At 34.8% G+C, this 18,334-nt stretch overlaps 1 protein-coding gene across 5 annotated transcripts in view; it reads left to right on the top strand.

The window, feature by feature from the left end:
- Positions 1-18,334, top strand: part of LRRIQ3 (leucine rich repeats and IQ motif containing 3) — a 367,465-nt gene that overhangs the window by 318,196 nt on the left and 30,935 nt on the right. For all 5 annotated transcript variants that reach the window (XR_006584398.1, XR_006584396.1, XR_006584401.1 and 2 more), the window contains one exon: positions 17,042-17,136. The gene's annotated coding sequence lies outside the window, so the exon portion shown is untranslated. The remainder of the gene's footprint in view (positions 1-17,041; positions 17,137-18,334) is intronic.

Genomic DNA, 18,334 nt, shown 5'->3' with positions numbered 1-18,334 from the left:
CCTTCTGATTTTTTGTTTCTTGTTTCTATGACACTATATTCTGCTTCTCTTTCTATTCCTGACAGTTCCTACTTAAAATATTTTGGTGACCTCTCGACTCATCGCTTAAATAAAAATGTTGTCCCAGAACTCTATTCTCAGCCCTTGTCTATTTTTACTCAGTAAATTCTTGTTGGCCACCCTTTTTGATTCCCAGCATTTCAACTGTATTAATTGTGCCTTTATCAATAGCTCCAGAAGTAGAACAAAAAATTCTTAGATTTTATACATCAAGCCTCAACATCAGTCATGTAAAAATTGAGCTCATTACTTTATCTCCTCAATCTGCTGCTACTCCACATTGATCACCCAAACTGGTTGAGGCTACCACCTATACTGTCAGTTCAATAAGAAAGAAAGAGAGAATAAGAGAAGAAAGAAAGAGAGCAGAAAGAAAAAAAGAGAAGAGAGAGTAGAGAGAGAGAAGTGAAAGAAGAGAGAGAGGAAGAAGAAAGAAGAGAGAGAGAAGAGAGAATAATGAAGAAAAGAGAGAAGAGAGAGAAGATCATTCTAGGCTTCTATTTTCTTCAACTCCCATAGCCATCTCTTCACCTGTCAAACTTATTGAAACACATGCTCATGACCCATTTCATGAAGAATTTCCTGGTTACTCCTAATCTCCAGAAAATCTGGTCATTCTGAACTGTGTATTATCGCTTTACTTTAAAAATTGCATGTGCAATTTTTTCTTACTTGTTTCTCTAAGCTCATTTATGCCAGGGCTTATATGGTCTTTGATTTTGTAGTGGCCTATACGGTGCTAACACATGGTAGGTGTCTTAGTAAATATTTCTTGAGTGAAATGTATCAGAAGGTATCAGAGGCTGAATTAATAACGTGGCCTTTTTAAAAATTGGCAGTATGACCAAGGATAAATTACTCTGTTTATTTTCAGTTTTCATGTCTATCAATTGGGAATGTGCTGTATTATTTATCTTCAGCAAAGAGATGTTGAATGATTAACAAATAGAGTCATTTAAAACAAAAATGAAGTGCTGGAGAAATGATAATGAATTAGATTAGATTATGGAACTTGGCTCATTGTGTTATTAGTATTCTGCCTGTCTATTGAAATCACATTGCCAAATGATGACCTAATTATATCCCATTTGCCAGATGGTTAATTGTGGCAAGCAAAGAAGATTTGCAGTTATTGTAAATATTGTCTTTTGATAGTAAAACATTTTCCGGAATTACTAATTTATCTTTTAAATGATAATTTTCACCTTGTAACTTTAGAAACCTATTTCTGACTTTAATGAAGTTATTATAAAAATATGGAGAGAGGATGATTCAAAAAGGCTAGGCTCCAATAAAATAACCAGTGCAATGTAATTTTAAACAGTTTGGTTTTCTTTACAATGGTGGGCCAAATTTTGTTTCAAGGATCAGGATGATTTAATATGACCCATCAGACATCTTCCAAATGTGTCTCCTATTCTTTACTTCTATCAAAGCCTCTGGCTCTGAAACAAAGGTGGTAGGTGTCCAAACCCCAATAAACACTTCTATCAACCTTGTGAAGTTGGAATTCGTGTTCATAATATGTAATCCAGGTACAATTTCATCATTTTAATGTGTGGAATTTTATCTTATTCTTCAGAATCCAAGGCAGCTCTTTATTTTTACCACAGTATAGGGCTTTATTGATACTTCTATATTACCAACTAGTTTATGTTACCTCCCAGCCCTCACTCAGTCTGGTGTAATTAAAAAATTAAAACATCAATATAAAATTATCAAATAAGTTTAAGACTATCCAACACAATCTTGATATTTCTTGTCATAACTAGTCTATGCCTTTTACAAGATATAAAATCTTTCGAAGAAATAATTTTGGAAACCTACTTTGCTCATTCCCTTAGATTTCTGATCTGCCTATTAAAAAGTTCAGATACAATCCAAAGGTTCTGTGGTCTAATTATTGCTTCTATGAAAATAGGTCTTTTTTCCCTCTGTTTTTAAAAATTTCTTGTTGTTTTTTGCTTTTAGCTTTCAGAAAGTTTGCCATTATTCAATGGCTTTATTTTTATATCTACTAATGATTGTCACTTTGCCACTCTGGAGTCAAATGTAAAAATAATAGCAGACCTTAAACTTTAAAATGTTTGACAAAATTTATTTTAAAGGGACTATTCATCTGTCATACTATTTATTGCTACAAGGAAAGTTAAGAACAAAAAAAAAACAAGAAGAAAAATAACAACTTAAAGTTAACATATATTCACTGAATCTATATAGTGTGTAATGTCCTGGGCCTCATATAATTTCACTTTCTATAAGTTTTGTTATACTTCATGTTGTTATTTTTTGGTTTCAGGCAAATGCGTTGGCAATCAAGTCATGGCTTACAAATACTAATTCTTCATGACATTGGTTTCTTGTTCCTACACAGTTCAATAAGTTAAAAAAAAACAAACATATAGCTCTTTACTATGTTGCACTCATTAAGGTCCAACATTGATTTCATCTGTATGGTATCACAGTGTGCACTACCAGTCACCTTAACTGTAAAATGAGTTGCTTAGTCACATATCTAATGAGTAGAATTGGCCTTCATAACCACTTCTGTATTGTTATCAATCAGCTATTTACATAGGCACAAGGGAAAACGTATCATTATTTACTTTGAGACAGAGTAACAAACATCAAATTTAATTGGCCTACTAGGCACTGGAGTCATAATCTTTACACAACACTTAATGTTTTCATTACTTATCAACTCACTTATAATTATGCTACACTCACAAAAGTTAAGCAGCTAGCAAACAGTAGATCTTTCACTGCTGTTTATACAGAGATAAACAAATAGATGCAAAATGTGTTAGAGTGAATATATTAACTCACATGATTATATAGAATGTCAGTTATTCCAGTTTAGCTTTACTAATATTGCTGAAACAGATTGTGTCAGATGTGCTTACCTTTTATGAGTAAAGGTTTTATATCCTTTTATTGAGTAATTTTTTTAATGGCTTTTCTTAAGACTTTTCCAGGGTTTGTCATTGCTACCCACTACTTTTTCCCAAAGAAGTTATGCAGACATGAAGTGACTGCAATACACAGTATCGTTCATTGCTTACACTTTTTTTTTCTTTTAAATTGTGCTAGGCTCTGGGCATGTAAAGATGATTAAGAGAAAAAGTTATGCCATTCCAATACCTCATGTCTTGCAGAGATTTACAAATAAACTCTGGATAGAGAATATACAGTGTTTCTGAAATATCTCTAATGAAGAGAGAATGATGACCTGGGAACATGGCCTGAATACTTTGACATTTATACTATTTTTTTTTAATTTAGGTTTATTTATTTGTTTGAGTGAGAGAGAGAGAGGAGAGAGTGAGAATCCCAAGTAGACTCTGTGTTGTCAGTGCAAGGCACCACATGGGGTTCATTCTCATGAATCTATGAGACCATGACCTGAGTCAAAATCAAGAGTTGGATGCTTAACTAACTGAGCCACCCAAGTGCCCCTTAATTTTAAAAAGAATGCATAGTTTGCATTCTAGTCCTTTTTAAAAAGAAAATCCAATCCAAAGTCAATAGGTAAAACATAAGATGCATGAGAATATGCCCAGTCACTCCCTCCAGAGAAGTTCTCTGTTGCAGACAGAAACTCCTTAGCACCATCCTGATTCCATCCCATCTGTGTTATGTATAAAAAATATTTCAAATTACCTAGGTGATTGCTTAACTATTAAAAAATATATCTACCCCAAAGAGCTTTGAAAGTTGAGCCACATTTATTTCATAGCTTTGTTTACCCCCAAATTATAACTGAATATACCCACAGATGTGTGCCTTGATTGAGAAACACTGTGGTCTCAGTGTAATAAGTGTAATGTATTTAAGGACATGATACTGACAAGCACAGAGGAGAAATATTGAAATTAGAATAGAAAGAATTAGGGAAGAATGTATTGAGATGTAGTCCCAGAAGAATTTTTGATAAATCAACACTTATGAAACACTTTTGGTCCTATGATATAATAGTGACTAAAAAAGCAGACATAGATCTTGCTTTCATGAAGTTTATAATATGTTATAGGAAACAAGAGATAATGGCTAAGAATTTTCTCAAGTTGATGAAAGACATCAAGTCATTAATTGAAGAAACCCTATGAACTCCAAGGAATAAAAATAAATTCTCACCTGGGTGAAACATAGTAAATTAGTTTCAAAACAAAAACAAAGATAAAACTTTAAAACAGCGAGAAGAAAAAAAAAAGACATGTTTTTATAGAAACAGCAATTATACTAAGAGCTGATTTAGCAATAGGAAAAAAAGAAAGTAGAACACAAAGGAATATCAATTATAAATATCTGAAGGATAATGGCTGCTAACCAAAACTTTTAAAATAGAAATACCTTCTAAGAATGAGGATGAAAAAAAGACATTACAGGAAAACAAAAGCTGAGAAAATTAATTACTAACAGACTCACATTTAAGGAAATAATAGAAAATGTGCTTCAGACAGGAAATTAGTCCAAACACGTATTAGTTAGCTTGCACTGCCAAAACAAAATACCTTAAGACAGGGTGGCTTAAAAAGCAGAAATTTATTTTTCACAATTTTGCAGCCTTAAGAAGTCTAAGGTCAAAGTGCTGGCCAATTCAGTTTCTGGTGAGAGTTTTCTTCCTGGCTTGTACCCAGTGCTTTCTCCCTGTATATTCACATAGTCTTTCTTCAGTGAGTGTGTGTGGAGAGAGGGAGAGCTCTCTGGTGTCTCTCAGGACACTAATCCCCTCATGAGGGCTCCACCCTCATGACCTCATCTAACTCTAGGTACCTCCCAAAGGCCCCAACTCCAAATATCATCAAATTGGAGATTAGGACTTCAACAAGTTAATCCTGGGGGGGACATAAACATTCAATCTAAAATAAGATGGAAGATAAAAATGTGGGCAAAATGAAGAATTATGAAAAGTTTAAATATATAGTTATTGACCTTATAAAAGAATAATAATGGGGGCACCTCGGTGGCTCAGTTGGTTAACCTTCCAACTTCAGCTCAGGTCACAATCTCACGGTTTGTGAATTCAAGCCTCGCGTCAGGCTCTGTGCTGACAGCTTGGAGACTGGAGCCTGCTTCAGATTCTGTGTCTCCCTCTCTCTCTCTGTCCCTCCCCTGCTCATGCTCCATCCCCCCCCCCAAAATAAACATTACAAAATAAAATCTTAAAAAAAAAAAGAATAACTGTGGTTTCAGTGTTCTACAATATGTGTAGAATTAAAATACATGATACCAATGGCATAAAAGTCCAGTAAGAAATAAATGAAATTATAGTGTTCAAAGGTCTTTGAATTGTCTAGAAAAAAGGTATGAATGACAATGTTGGGCTTTGATAATTCAAAATTTGCTTTATTTTCCAGATTAATCATTAAGAGAATAGTAAAGAAATATATAACTTTCAAGAAATAGATGGAGGAAGTACAATAATAAGTAATGCTAACTCAAGCAAAAACTCGACAGGAGACAAAAAATATAGAACACATAAATCAAATAGAAACAGTAAGATGATAGATTTAAATACTCATAGTAATTATGTTAAATGTAAATTGATTAATTTCACTTAAAATGCAAAGATTGGCAGACGAAAATTTTTTTAAATCCTGTTTGCAGGAGGTTCTAAAAGATCAAAGTAAAATACAGAAAAAAATGTATCGAAGAAAGAATATCCAATGGAAAAAACTCTCTTCAGCAAATGGTGTTGGAAAAACTAGACAGCAACATGCAGAAGAATGAACCTGGACCAATTTCTTATACCATACACAAAAATAAACTCAAAATGGATGAAAGACCTAAATGTAAGACAGGACCAAATCAAAATCCTAGAAGAGAAAACAGGTAAAAACCTCTTTAACCTCAGCTGCAGCAACTTCTTACTAAACAGGTCTCTAGAGTCAAGGGAAACAAAAGCAAAAATGAACTATTGGGACCTCATCAAGATAAAAACCTTATGCACTGCAAAGGAAATGATCAACAAAACTAAAAGGCAAACAATGGAATGAGAGAAGATATTTACAAAGGATATCAGGTAAAGGGTTAGTATCCAAAATCTATAAAGAACTTACCAAACTCAACACCCAAACAACAAGTAATCCAACGAAGAAATGGGCAAAAGACACTTTTCCAAAGAATATATCCAAATGGCTAACAGACACATGAAAAGATGCTCAACATCACTCAACATCAGGGAAAAACAAATCAAAATCACAACGAGATATGGCCCCACACCTGCCAGAATGGCTAAAATGAACAACTCAGGAAATAACAGATGTTGGCAAGGATGCAAAGAAAAGTGAACCCTTTTTCACTGCTGGTGGGAATCCAAACTGGTGCAGCCACTCTGGAAAGCAGTATGGAGGTTCCTCAAAAAATTAAAAATAGAGCTACCCTATGACCCAGTAATTTCACTATTAGGTATTTATCCAAAGGATACTAAAATACTGATATGAAGGGGTATATGCACCCCAGTGTTTATAGCATCGCTATCAACAATAGTCAAATTATGGAAAGAGCCCTAATGTCCATCAATGGATGGACATTAATGGATAAAGAAAACTGATTAATGGGTAAAGAAAACTGTATAAAATAAAAAGTATAAATGGATAATAAAAAATGGATAAATAAAATATGTGACTCAATGATTCATGAAAACATGGAAAAATTAGGTAAGTCTACAATTGTGACAGGATATTTTAACATTCTTTATTTGTAACTAATAGAATAAACAGTGTGGATATAGAAGATTTTCACAACATAATTAATAAACTTGACCTAATGTACAAAGCATAAAGTACTTGAGAACTGAAGAATATACATTCTTTTCAAATGTATATGAAACCTTTACAAAAAGTAACAAATATCCATAAATTTCAAAAATTAATCTGAGTGTATACTTTGTTCAAAATTCAATTAATCTAGAAATCAATAAAAAATATAAGAAATATGTCTATAGTCAAGGAAGTAATGAAATATTTTTAGCAGAATAATAAAATTAATGTACATTAAAACTTATGAAATTAGACTAATTGAGATCATTCAAAATCAATGATCTAATAATACAAATATTTTAGAAAAATATAATATTTCAGAATATAGAAAAAAGAAAATAATAAAGCTGAGCATAGACATTAACAACTTAGAAAATAAACATGTAAAGGGATCAACAAATCCCAGAGCTTTTTTGAAAGGACTAATAACACTGACAAACTCTGATGAGGCTAATAAAAAGCAATAAATACACACACATGGTGCACTTGGGTGGCTCAGTTGGTTCAGTGTCCAACTCTTGATTTTGGCTCAGGTCAAGATCTCATGGTTTGTGGGATTGAGCCCCACATCAGTCTTTGCATGGAGTCTCCTTCAGATTCTCTCTCTCCCTGCCTCTCTGCCCCTCCCCAGCTCATGCTCTCTCTTTCTCTCAAAATAAATAAATAAATAAACATTTTTTAAAAATTAAAAATATGGGGCGCCTGGGTGGCGCAGTCGGTTAAGCTTCCGACTTCAGCCAGGTCACGATCTCGCGGTCCGTGAGTTCGAGCCCCGCGTCAGGCTCTGGGCTGATGGCGCGGAGCCTGGAGCCTGTTTCAAATTCTGTGTCTCCCTCTCTCTCTGCCCCTCCCCCGTTCATGCTGTGTCTCTCTCTGTCCCAAAAATAAATAAAAAACGTTGAAAAAAAAATTTAGGAAAAAAAATAAAAATTAAAAATACACACATACATACACAATATAAGGATTAAAAAATGTAACATTATTATAGATTCTAATGATATTAAAATGATAAATAACAAGAACACTTATGATGTATGTTTAAATTTTTAGATAAAATTGAAAAATTCCTAAAAGACAACTGCTATGGTAAGAAATGGAAAATTTAAGAAATTAAATTTATAATTAAAGCACTAGAAAATTATCACAAGGAAAACTTAAGTCCCAGATTAATCCGCTGACAGATGAAACTAAATACTTTCAGAAAATGGAAATAGAGAAAAAGACTCCCAATTATTTTATGAGATCAGAATAACCACAGTAACAATAATAATGCAGTGACACTACAACAAAGAAAAATTATAGAACAATATTATTAATAAACATAGATTTTTAAGGAATCTAAATAAATTAGTGGCAAACCAAATGTGGTTATTATATAAAAAGGATAATAGTGTCAGTGCCAAAAGAAGGATAGAAAAGCAAATTGATTTAACATTTGAATATATATCAATACTATACAAAATATTAACAAAATAATGGATACAACTAATGTAATCAGTCTAATAGTTGAAAAAATAAAATTTAATACTTGTCTATGATTAACATACTAGACACAGAAGGAAACTGTTAATTAGATAAAAGGTATCACTAGAACCCTACAGTAAACATTATACCTAATTTTGAATTATTGAAAGCTTTTTCTTTGAGACTGGAACAAAATGTAGATGTCTGTTATTTTCTTATCCATACAACGTTGTATTTGGTGTCCTAGCTGTACCAATAAATCAAGAAAATAAAAATAGAATTATAATTATTGAAAGGAAGTAATTAATTTTGTCATTATTTACAGGCAACATCGTTTATGTGGAAAATCCAAAAGCTTCTACAAAAAACTACTAAAACCAATAACTGAATTTATTAAGGTCCTAGATACAAGTAAATACCCCAAATTAACTATATTTCTATACAGATTAATAGAAACTGAAATTTTAAAACAGATATAATTTACAATAGCATTAAAAAACCCACGTAGGAATAAATCTAACAAAAAAAGTCAAAGTTTTCTGTACTGAAAACTATAAGACATTAATATGATAAATTAAAGAAAAGCTTAGTAAATGGAGGAATATACCATATTGATTGGATTGGAAACTTCAATATTGTCAAAATGTCAATTCTCCCCAAATTTATCAACAGATTTAATGGCATTCCAATGAAGTGTTTTCTTGTTGTTGTTGTTGAAAGTTGCAAATGTGGTGAAAGTTTACACTGAAATACAAGCAACCACAAATTATGAAGTCAACTTTGAGTAAGAATAGGAAAGCTAAGGCTTGCATTATCAGCCATGAAGACACAAAGAATAATTATCATATGATTATTTCTAGAATGCTCAAAAAATAGGCAAATTTACACTCACTGTTTGAAGATGCATGGTTAGGTAGTGAAAATTTTCACAGTATTCATTATATAAGTCATATCAGTGCTTTCCTTTGGAGGAATACTCTTACAATTAGTGTAAGAGTATACACTAATTGGATAAGGGCATAAGTTTCTGCATGCAAAATTCTACGTCTTATGTGGTGGGTACATGAGTGATAAACTGTCCATTTCTGCTTTGTGTGCATTTCTGTGTTGTTTCATATTTCACGAGAAAAACATTTTCCAAAGATCTACTCAGACAAAAGCACATATAAGTATCTTCTAAGATTGGTGCTTTGGAGGAAAGCAATATCATACTATGATAAAACCTAACAACTAAAGGAAGTAAACCTTGAACGTAAGCTTGGAAGGGAGAATACAACATAAGTAAGGCTGGAAAGTGGATATAATGGATAATATCCCAGTCTGAGGAAAAGCGTGTGGAAGAGGGCCCATTAGTGGGAGACAGCATAGACATTCACAGAATTGAATAAGCCCAGTGTGCCTGGAGCATGGAGAAGTGCAAGAGCTATGCATATTGAGGTGTGCATGGTTGACCAGGCTATCAAGAGGTTTATAGGCCAGGTTAATCTTATGAGCAAAGTAGCTACCGAAGGTTAATAGTGGGGTTTGTTGGAGGCTATCAGATTGATATTTGAAAAAGTTAACTGGGAGTACCTGGCTGGCTCAGTCAGTAGAACATGCAAATCTCAACCTCGTTGTCATGAGTTCAAGCCCCACATTGGGGGTAGAGACTATTTAAATAAATAAATATTAAAAAAAAAAAGCTATATCTGGTTGTAGTGTGAAGACTGGATCCAAATGCTGCAGAACCTCTTCCAGGGGCCTAGTTACTAGTCTATTGAAAAAGTCTTGGTGAGCATTGCGAGGATACTGGCCTGTGGTGGTGCCAGTAGGGATGGTGAGAAGTGGATAGAGATACGTGGGAGTTCTAAGTTTAGAGGCAAGCTAGTGAAGATTGTGTTCCTGGGAAATAATGCCTGGTATAATACTAAGTGCTAAATCCATTTTCTTTCAGGGGATTACAAGCTTCAGTAAAGGAAACAGTAACAATCTGGCTAATAGCCAGTTGCATTTCTATCATTAGGAAAACAGTATTGTACGCACATATTTCTTCTGCCTGTTCCAATTAGGACTTGTTAGGCTATATTAAGCAAACTAGTTTCTTGTTGGTAGATGCAGTGTGGTCCCTATATCCCCAGTATGATTATACACAAATAGACATTTTTTGCTGTGTGACTTACAACAGTTAAAAATGCAGGGGCACCTGGGTCAGTTAAGTGTCTCACTATGGCTCAGGTCATGATCTCAGGCTTTGTGAGTTCTAGCCCCACATCAGGCTTGCTGCTGTCAGCATGGAGCCCACTTCGGATCCTCTGTCTCCCTCCCTCTATGCCCCTCCCCCACCCATGCTCTCTCTCAAAAATAGAATACATGTTTAAAAAAATGCATATGACCTGACTCTTCTCTCCTTCTGCATTTTCTTCCTTAGTCACAAACATCTCGCTTCCCACTGCTTGACACCAAAGAGTCTGCTTAATCAATTACCCCTTGTTCACCATATATAATGAATAGCTAGTGAAATTTCATTTGAAAAGTTGTTGCCTTTGAGTCAGAGTTGCCTCAGCAGGTGTCTGGGAATCAAACTTTGTATTCTGCTTTAACTGGAATGACTCATTTCAGTGCTCTTTGACTCAGTTTTTACTCCTTTCATCATTTACATTGTACAGTGATCAACATCAGAGTTTTTTTAAAGCGAGATGTGTACAAGTGCTATGGAAATGCCCCCTGATCACAATCCATGATCACGACAGATCCCAAAGATCTGGTGCAGCTTGCCATCCGGGTGCATGCAGAGAAAGTGATGAATAGAACTGCAGTGGTTTCACCAGGCACAAAAATCCGGTCGGTAAAAATCTACAATTTTACTCCTACATGCAGACTTTTCATCACAGCTTTGTCCCAATCATTTGCATAAAAAGGCTTCTGCTTGTTGCCCTGTGGTAGAAGGAATCAGATTAAAGTGGTTAAAATAAAGGTAAGCTACCACTGCAAATACACTCCTTAAGGGAGAACAAAGTCCTTGCAGTGTGCAGGTATTGGACCCACACCTTACAACAGTTTTTGAACTGAAGCGAGCTATTTGTTCCTAAGATGTATATTAATATGTGAAGGACGGAACAATTTATTGGACTTCAACTCTTCCTTTTAAGTTATTGCCTAATCATTATTCACTATATGAACACATAAGAAAAGTTAAATAATTCATAAGTAATGCTTTGAGAGACACATTGTTCAAAAAGAGCAGACATACTTTTGTCACTTCATGTAAGGGATTTCTGAAGTATATTCCTTAAAGAAAATAAAATATTAACAAGAAATATAGTGGGTTACTGAATACTTTCATTCTAAGTCCTCTGATATTTCTCTCCAGCGCTATTTAAAGGTTACTTTTTCCACTTTGACACCTTTGTTCTTCTAGTTTTCTTAACCGTTCTCTCTGGGCAGTAGTTTTTCTGGTCAAATTGAAAAATTTCCTCCTCACCGTCTATTTCTGCTAGTACCGCTAGTTCATATAGATTCTTGGATTTTTTTCCCCATTTCCTCTGTATTCAGTTTGTCATAAATGCATTTCGAGAAATATTTTGCTGCTTTGGTTGACCGCGTACAAATGCTCGATCAAGGCAAAGACTCACTTCCAGTGAGAGTCATGGACCTCAGCTCATTCTTCCCTTTCCAGCACTGCATGCTGTCACAGAAATTCATGTCAATAAATTGTCCATTAGTGGCTGCACAGGGTTATGAGATCTGTTGTGATCTGGGTACTTCTTCTCATGGGATAGTGTGAAATTAACAATGCATTCTGAAGATGACTCAAATCTATATTTTAGTTTCAGACTTTTTACTATTTTTGTTGCTTATTTGCTGATCTATATTCCTTTAGCAAAAACACTCTTTAAAGCTGAATATTACATATAAGTTTGTTTAAATTGTGTTTAGACTCTACTATATCTACATATTTTAACACAGAGTATAACATCAAATTGTCAATATACTTATGATGCTATAATACTATAACAAATTATCAACCTCATTTACTTTGTAGTATTCTGTTTTGTAATTATAGAATGATGGTAGACAGTGGCTTGTGGGTAACCCATTTCCATTCTGGGAATTTTAAGTACCATTCACTTAAAATTTAAAATTCAGTCATTCATAAAAAATGTGAAATGTGGTTTTATCTTTTGTTTAAACTCTCTGTTGGGTATGAGAATGGTTACATTGCTGTGTTTTGGCTGTAACTGGCCTAATTTTTAAAACAAAAAATTATATTTAAGTGTATTAATATACTTATATATTATATAATCCTACTCTCATGTCTGTGTTTTTTGATTTAAAGGCTGACTATTCAGTCTTATAAATGTAGCTGAAGATCACATAATTTGTAAACAACAATGCAGAGTGTGTTGGATTGAATTGCATGAAATGCTATAATGGAGTTGTAGATATTCCCAAAGATGTTTTTCTTTAAAATTTAAACCTTGAATTTAGAGGAGCCTGGGGCTCTTAGGTTCACACTTTAGTTAAAGGAGCAAGGTGATAAAAGATGAAAAGTCTTCATTACTATTACTGCCAGAATAACTGTGCTTTAAGCTGTTCACTTTCCAGTAAGAGTAATATTGAATATTTTGAGTCTCAAAACTCCAATTCAAAAGTGATTTCCTTGGCTTCTGTTTCAATGGGACAAATGCAATTTTCAATCATCATTTTGTTTATTTATTTAAAACCTCTTTTCTTACTCAAGATTCAAATGCAAATGTCAAGAACAGTGACTCTTCTATCCCCCTCCCCCACCACTCCTTAAAGGTAACAGAAATGTGAGGCATGAGGAATGAATGAGTTGGGGCAGGTAATCACAAGACACGCACTTCTTTCGATGATGAATTTCAGCCAAGAAGTTAGATTAGTGCTTATGTGCTTCCTATTGGAGTCCGTGACTGCCTTGTGCTCTCAGCAGTACTTCCATTTTTGCCTTCTTTAAACAGAAGGTTCATGAAAAAAGACAGTATATATGGATGATTTATTATGGCCTGGAAAAGGTCACTTTGGGAATAAATTACTAATTTTTTTTTATTCCTGAGCATTCACCATTTAAGCAGTTTCAACTAACATTCAGATAGCCATTTAAGAATCTGACTTTGGCAGCCTTTTAAGGAGTACTTATTTCAAAAAGAACATGCTTTAATTTCTACTTATTTGCATATGAAGTTTTGGTATTCAGTAATTCTGATATTGTTTCTAGTTTTGCATTCTATTTTCTTTCAGTTTGCCAACACCATTCCCCCCCCACCCAGTTGGACTTGAACTTTTTATAAGCAAGGTACCTGCCTCTGGCAGCTCCTCTGGCTTTATTTTATATCTCCTCCCATTTTGTTCTGCCAGAGACTTCTGGATCCAGTTGTGGTCATTCACAGAATGTCCCTGATAGGCTGGTTCCCATTCTCTTTGGAGAGGGGATGCTAATTTAAGTAATGCTTTCGTTTATTGCTGTCCCCATTTGAGAGTATCACTTAGTGAAAAACTTGCACAGAGGTACAATTTCCTCCCAATTCAGTTATTGTTTCCACAGCTGGTACAATTTTACTTTCGCCTTCAAACTGACTTGAATTATGTCCTTTTATTAGCTATGCTTTTACTCTCCTATTGCAATGGTATGATAACAATCACATAAATGGGATGTAGCATGACATTCCTGTTTAAATATTATTTTGACTAAACATGTACCAATATAAATTATACAAGCCATAAGCATAGAGCTAGTGCGATAATTTTGAAGGAAAATGTGAATGGTGAATGGAACTCCCTTTGTCTTTGTAGTATAAAGAATTGGTATTTGAAAAAAATGTCAGAAGAGTTTTATGATCTTGAAATAGTACCTTCCAGAGTGGAGATTATTTTTAAAGGGGTAAAAAAAATACACATTTTAGATGTTAAAAGTGCTTTTGAGCCCTGTACATTAGGCAGTAGTTCAAATGGCTTACATTATTTCCTAGACCTGGCTTACCTTATTTCCTAGACCTACACCTCAGAGCCAAGGGTAGTAGAGGTCATCGTTCACTCATATTAGACTCAACCAGCTGTTACTTTTTTTAAATTTTTGATCATAAATCATCATTCTTTGGACTGCCCATTCTGTGCTTGCATAAATCTGACCTATTAAGAGAAAAGGCTTCCAATGTGTCCCAGATAGTATCTGTCTTAAATGTGGTTTCAGGTGACTGGAGAAACATTGAACTCATATCCTCCATATCTCAAATAACAATTTGTGGCTACTGTGCTCTAATGTGTTGATGGAAAGAGCCCTTTATCCAGACCTAAACCACAGACAAGATGGTATTGTGCCCCTGAAGTCATGTAAAAGTGGAATCTCTGTCAACGTGAATCAGACTCACTTCTCAGCAATACAGCTAACGGTTTGTGCGGGGCACTCATGCAGAAAAAGCAAAATCCCACTTTCAGCTGGGGAGTGTGTGAATGTAACACATCCAGTCTCAGTGTATTCATATGGATGAAATAAACCAGGAGACAGTGCTTGCTGTTGATGGCATTCTCATTTAGGGGCTTTGCTTTTCCTGTGCCGATAAATTTTGCAGAGCATAAAGCCAGGCGTCCTTTGGATGCAAATGATTTATGAAGGTTAATTCTTTGGAGGAGGGCTGATTCCACAGTATGTTTTGTGCGAGGTCACCCACCATCTTTTAAATTCTATGTGTGTGTTAATTGCAGCAATTTAAATTATTTTATTTAAATTGCCAATGAAATTGTAGCAATTATAACAGCATGAACTGTTTCTGTTTGCTTTTTTCTCTGCTGCATATGCCATTCTGGACTCTACCAGGTTAACTTTACTAGTGCTGTAATTTACTCCTCAACGTTTACATCTTCAGGTTTTCCAGAGGATTGGTGTCAGCACCATAAGACTGACTTATTTTTGCACGTAACTTGGTGCTACGTAAAGCCTCGGCTATCTTCAAATGGCATGCACCGTTTTCTTTCAATGGTCATGTGCTAAAATTCCTATGTTTTATATTTTGAACGTTAATGTCTGGCATGAGACTTGAAGTCTCCAAGTCTGAGTCTTTGTCGTGGACAGCAACTCTTATCCTAAGTGCAATGCACAAAGGTACATAGGAAAACTCTTTAGGAGCTTTTCATTCTTGATAGAAAAAATTTGCACACAATTCTGATCTACAGGCTTCTTCCTAAGAATACACATTTGCAAATAGAAGTTAATATAACTGCGTCCCTCCCCCAACCTTCCCCCACACATTAAATCCCATTTTCTAACCATACACTGGAGAGTAAATGCCCTGGTCCCATAACTGTGTTTATATGTTTGAGGAAAGAGGAGGTAAGAACGACTTCCTTCAAGTGTTTTTCTCCTTACGACTTGAAGGACTCATTTCTTTCTTCCCCCTGCAATGTGAGTTTTCTTTCTTGTGTGATGAACAAAACTTGATGTCTAAAAGAAGACCAGCAGGAGTTCATCTTCAATAGCTTGTTCTTCATAGTAGCAGAGTGGAATTTAAATATCCTTCTAATAAGTTACAGGAAGACTATGAATACCCTGTCAAACACAGAAACCATGAACATTCTTAAGAGATGCAAAGGGATTTATTATAATGGCACTTGCCTTGGTTCACCCATGGCATTCTCCACAGTATCGTAAATCTTACAAATTCTTCCTCACAATCTCCTTTTACCTATAATGCTTTTCTGTAAAAATATGTTGCAGTGGGGCACCTGGGTGGCTCAGTTGGTTAAATGCCCTACTTTGGCTCAGGTCATGATCTCACCGTCTGTGGGTTTGAGTCCTGCATTGGGGCTTTGTGCTGACAGCTCAGAGCCTGGAGCCTGCTTCGGAATCTGTCTCTCTCTCTCTCTCTCTCTCTCTCTCTCTGCCCCTCCCCTGCACTCACTCTGTCTCTCTCTGTCTCAAAAATTAATAAACATTAAAAAAAATTTCTAAGTATGTTGCATTTTTACAGGTAAGAACACATTAGGAATATTCAGAGTATTTGGTATGTACACCTAACAAGTCAATAACTATTTTTTACAGTGTGACCTTTCAAATATTACTGTAAGCTGTAAATGTAATTAACTCACAAACACACAAGTATAAATTCACAAACCTGTAGGTCCCATCTATATATAATCTATTATAATTCAATTATATAGGTTGCTAAGAAGCATTTAGCTATTCTAGATTGAAATCTTGGTCAAATTTTTTTATAAGGAGGTACATATTTAATTTTTTATGCCAGTTTTTCTAATGTCAAGATTATTATCACCAAGATCTCTACCAAACTTTCCATAGCAACAGGGTAGGCACAGCTCTGAGGACCCAATCTGTAAAATGTGTCACTATCACTAATCACAGTCTGACACTCTAAAGATTAGTTTACTATGAAAATGAATCTCAGGAGTCTAGACCAGACAGAGAATGATTCATGGTTGCAAAATGAAATGCCACATTGTTTCACTGATTGTAATTAACTTTTTCCTGGTACCAACTAGCAACAGCCTGGGAAGTCACATGGTGTGTGGCTATATCCTTGATCTTGTTGATTAGAGTTAGAGGAACAGAGGCATCCTTTCTCCTAGACCACACATGTGCTTAAACTGGGGGACTCTGAGGAGAACTTCTTGTGGACACGAAAGTGTGGAACTAGTTTCCTTATAGAATAGTCTTTCAGGATGCAAGGCTTTGGGCCATAGAAGTGACTACCTTTGCTGTCTGTTAGTTACTTGTTTACAGTTCTGCTTGTTTGTTTTCTAAGGGAAATCTTGATTGCACACCTAATTGTGGAGCAGAAATCAAATGGACCCATGCGAGATTCTCTTGTTGCTGCAGATCTCCAAGTAATTATGAAAGGTAATTACGTATGCTGTGGCCATTTTTCATATGGTGCCCTTGCTAGATTTGATCCAGTGCAAGCACAGGAGACCAACAGAGATATTGCCTTTCTTTATTCTTCCTTAATTTTAATAAAGGAAACTGGTGGTTTCTGTACTTCAGTTTATGACTTCATGCTTATTTTAACAGTCATCACAATGATATTGTCTCCCGTTGAATTTTCCCCCTACTGAAAATTTTGCTTTTCTTAAAATAAGAAATTCTAGTACACCCTAGAGAAGAATAATTTTCCATAGTACGGTATTAAGACCACCAAATCTAAGAGATGCTTCACTTCCTTACCTTTATACTGGGAAAGTTCATTGCTTGATCTCTCTAAATCCCTCAAGCTTTTATAACTCATACCATATGTTTCATCACTTAATTATACACTGCATGTTTCAGTTGTTTATGCAATGATACTCAAAACAGGGACTGGACCAGAGGATACTTTCTAATGACCCAGAGCACTGGGACTTTTTCCTGGGCCCTCAATGTGTACTTAAGTAATTAATGCTTGATGATTTTTAACCTAAACTCTGTTTATTATTTGTCTGGTCGAAACATAAATATCTATTATTATTATTATTATTATTATTATTATTATTATTGGAACACATAGAGATATAGTTAAAAGAATAAAAGATGCATAGAAGCATTTTATTTTATATATTTATATACTGATACATATAAATATCTGATTAGTATATATCAGTAGGTAAATTACATGACCTATTAAAAGAGGAAGGGGAAGAATGATGGCATTTTTCATTTGTAAGAGACTTCTGACAGCAGAGTTCTGGTTTCTGGCATGTAGAGGTAGTATTTTTACTTGAAAAACTAGTCAACCAAAGGCAAATCCTTAAGTAATAGGTTTTAAAGTTAGCAGAACTGGGTTTAAGTCCCTCTGCAGTTACTTAATATATTTGTGATCTTGTAAAAAGCTGTTTATTTATTCTTTGGTTGAGTCTCATTCTCTTTTCATGTAAAGAGAAGAAAATGCTCTCTCTTGGGTTTGCTAAGCAGGGTCAGTACCTAAACATATGTGAAAATGTCTCTCATAGCACCTGGGGTCTGACAGGGTTCAGTTAACTTCCTTACTGGAAAAATGTCAGGGACATGAGAAAAAGGATAGTGTCTAATATATTCCATTGTTTTATACAGTTTTGTGTGATTT

This window comes from Felis catus, chromosome C1 (genome assembly GCF_018350175.1).
Source record: "Felis catus isolate Fca126 chromosome C1, F.catus_Fca126_mat1.0, whole genome shotgun sequence".
Lineage (NCBI taxonomy): Eukaryota > Metazoa > Chordata > Mammalia > Carnivora > Felidae > Felis > Felis catus.
This window is presented reverse-complemented; position numbering and strand designations above follow the sequence as displayed.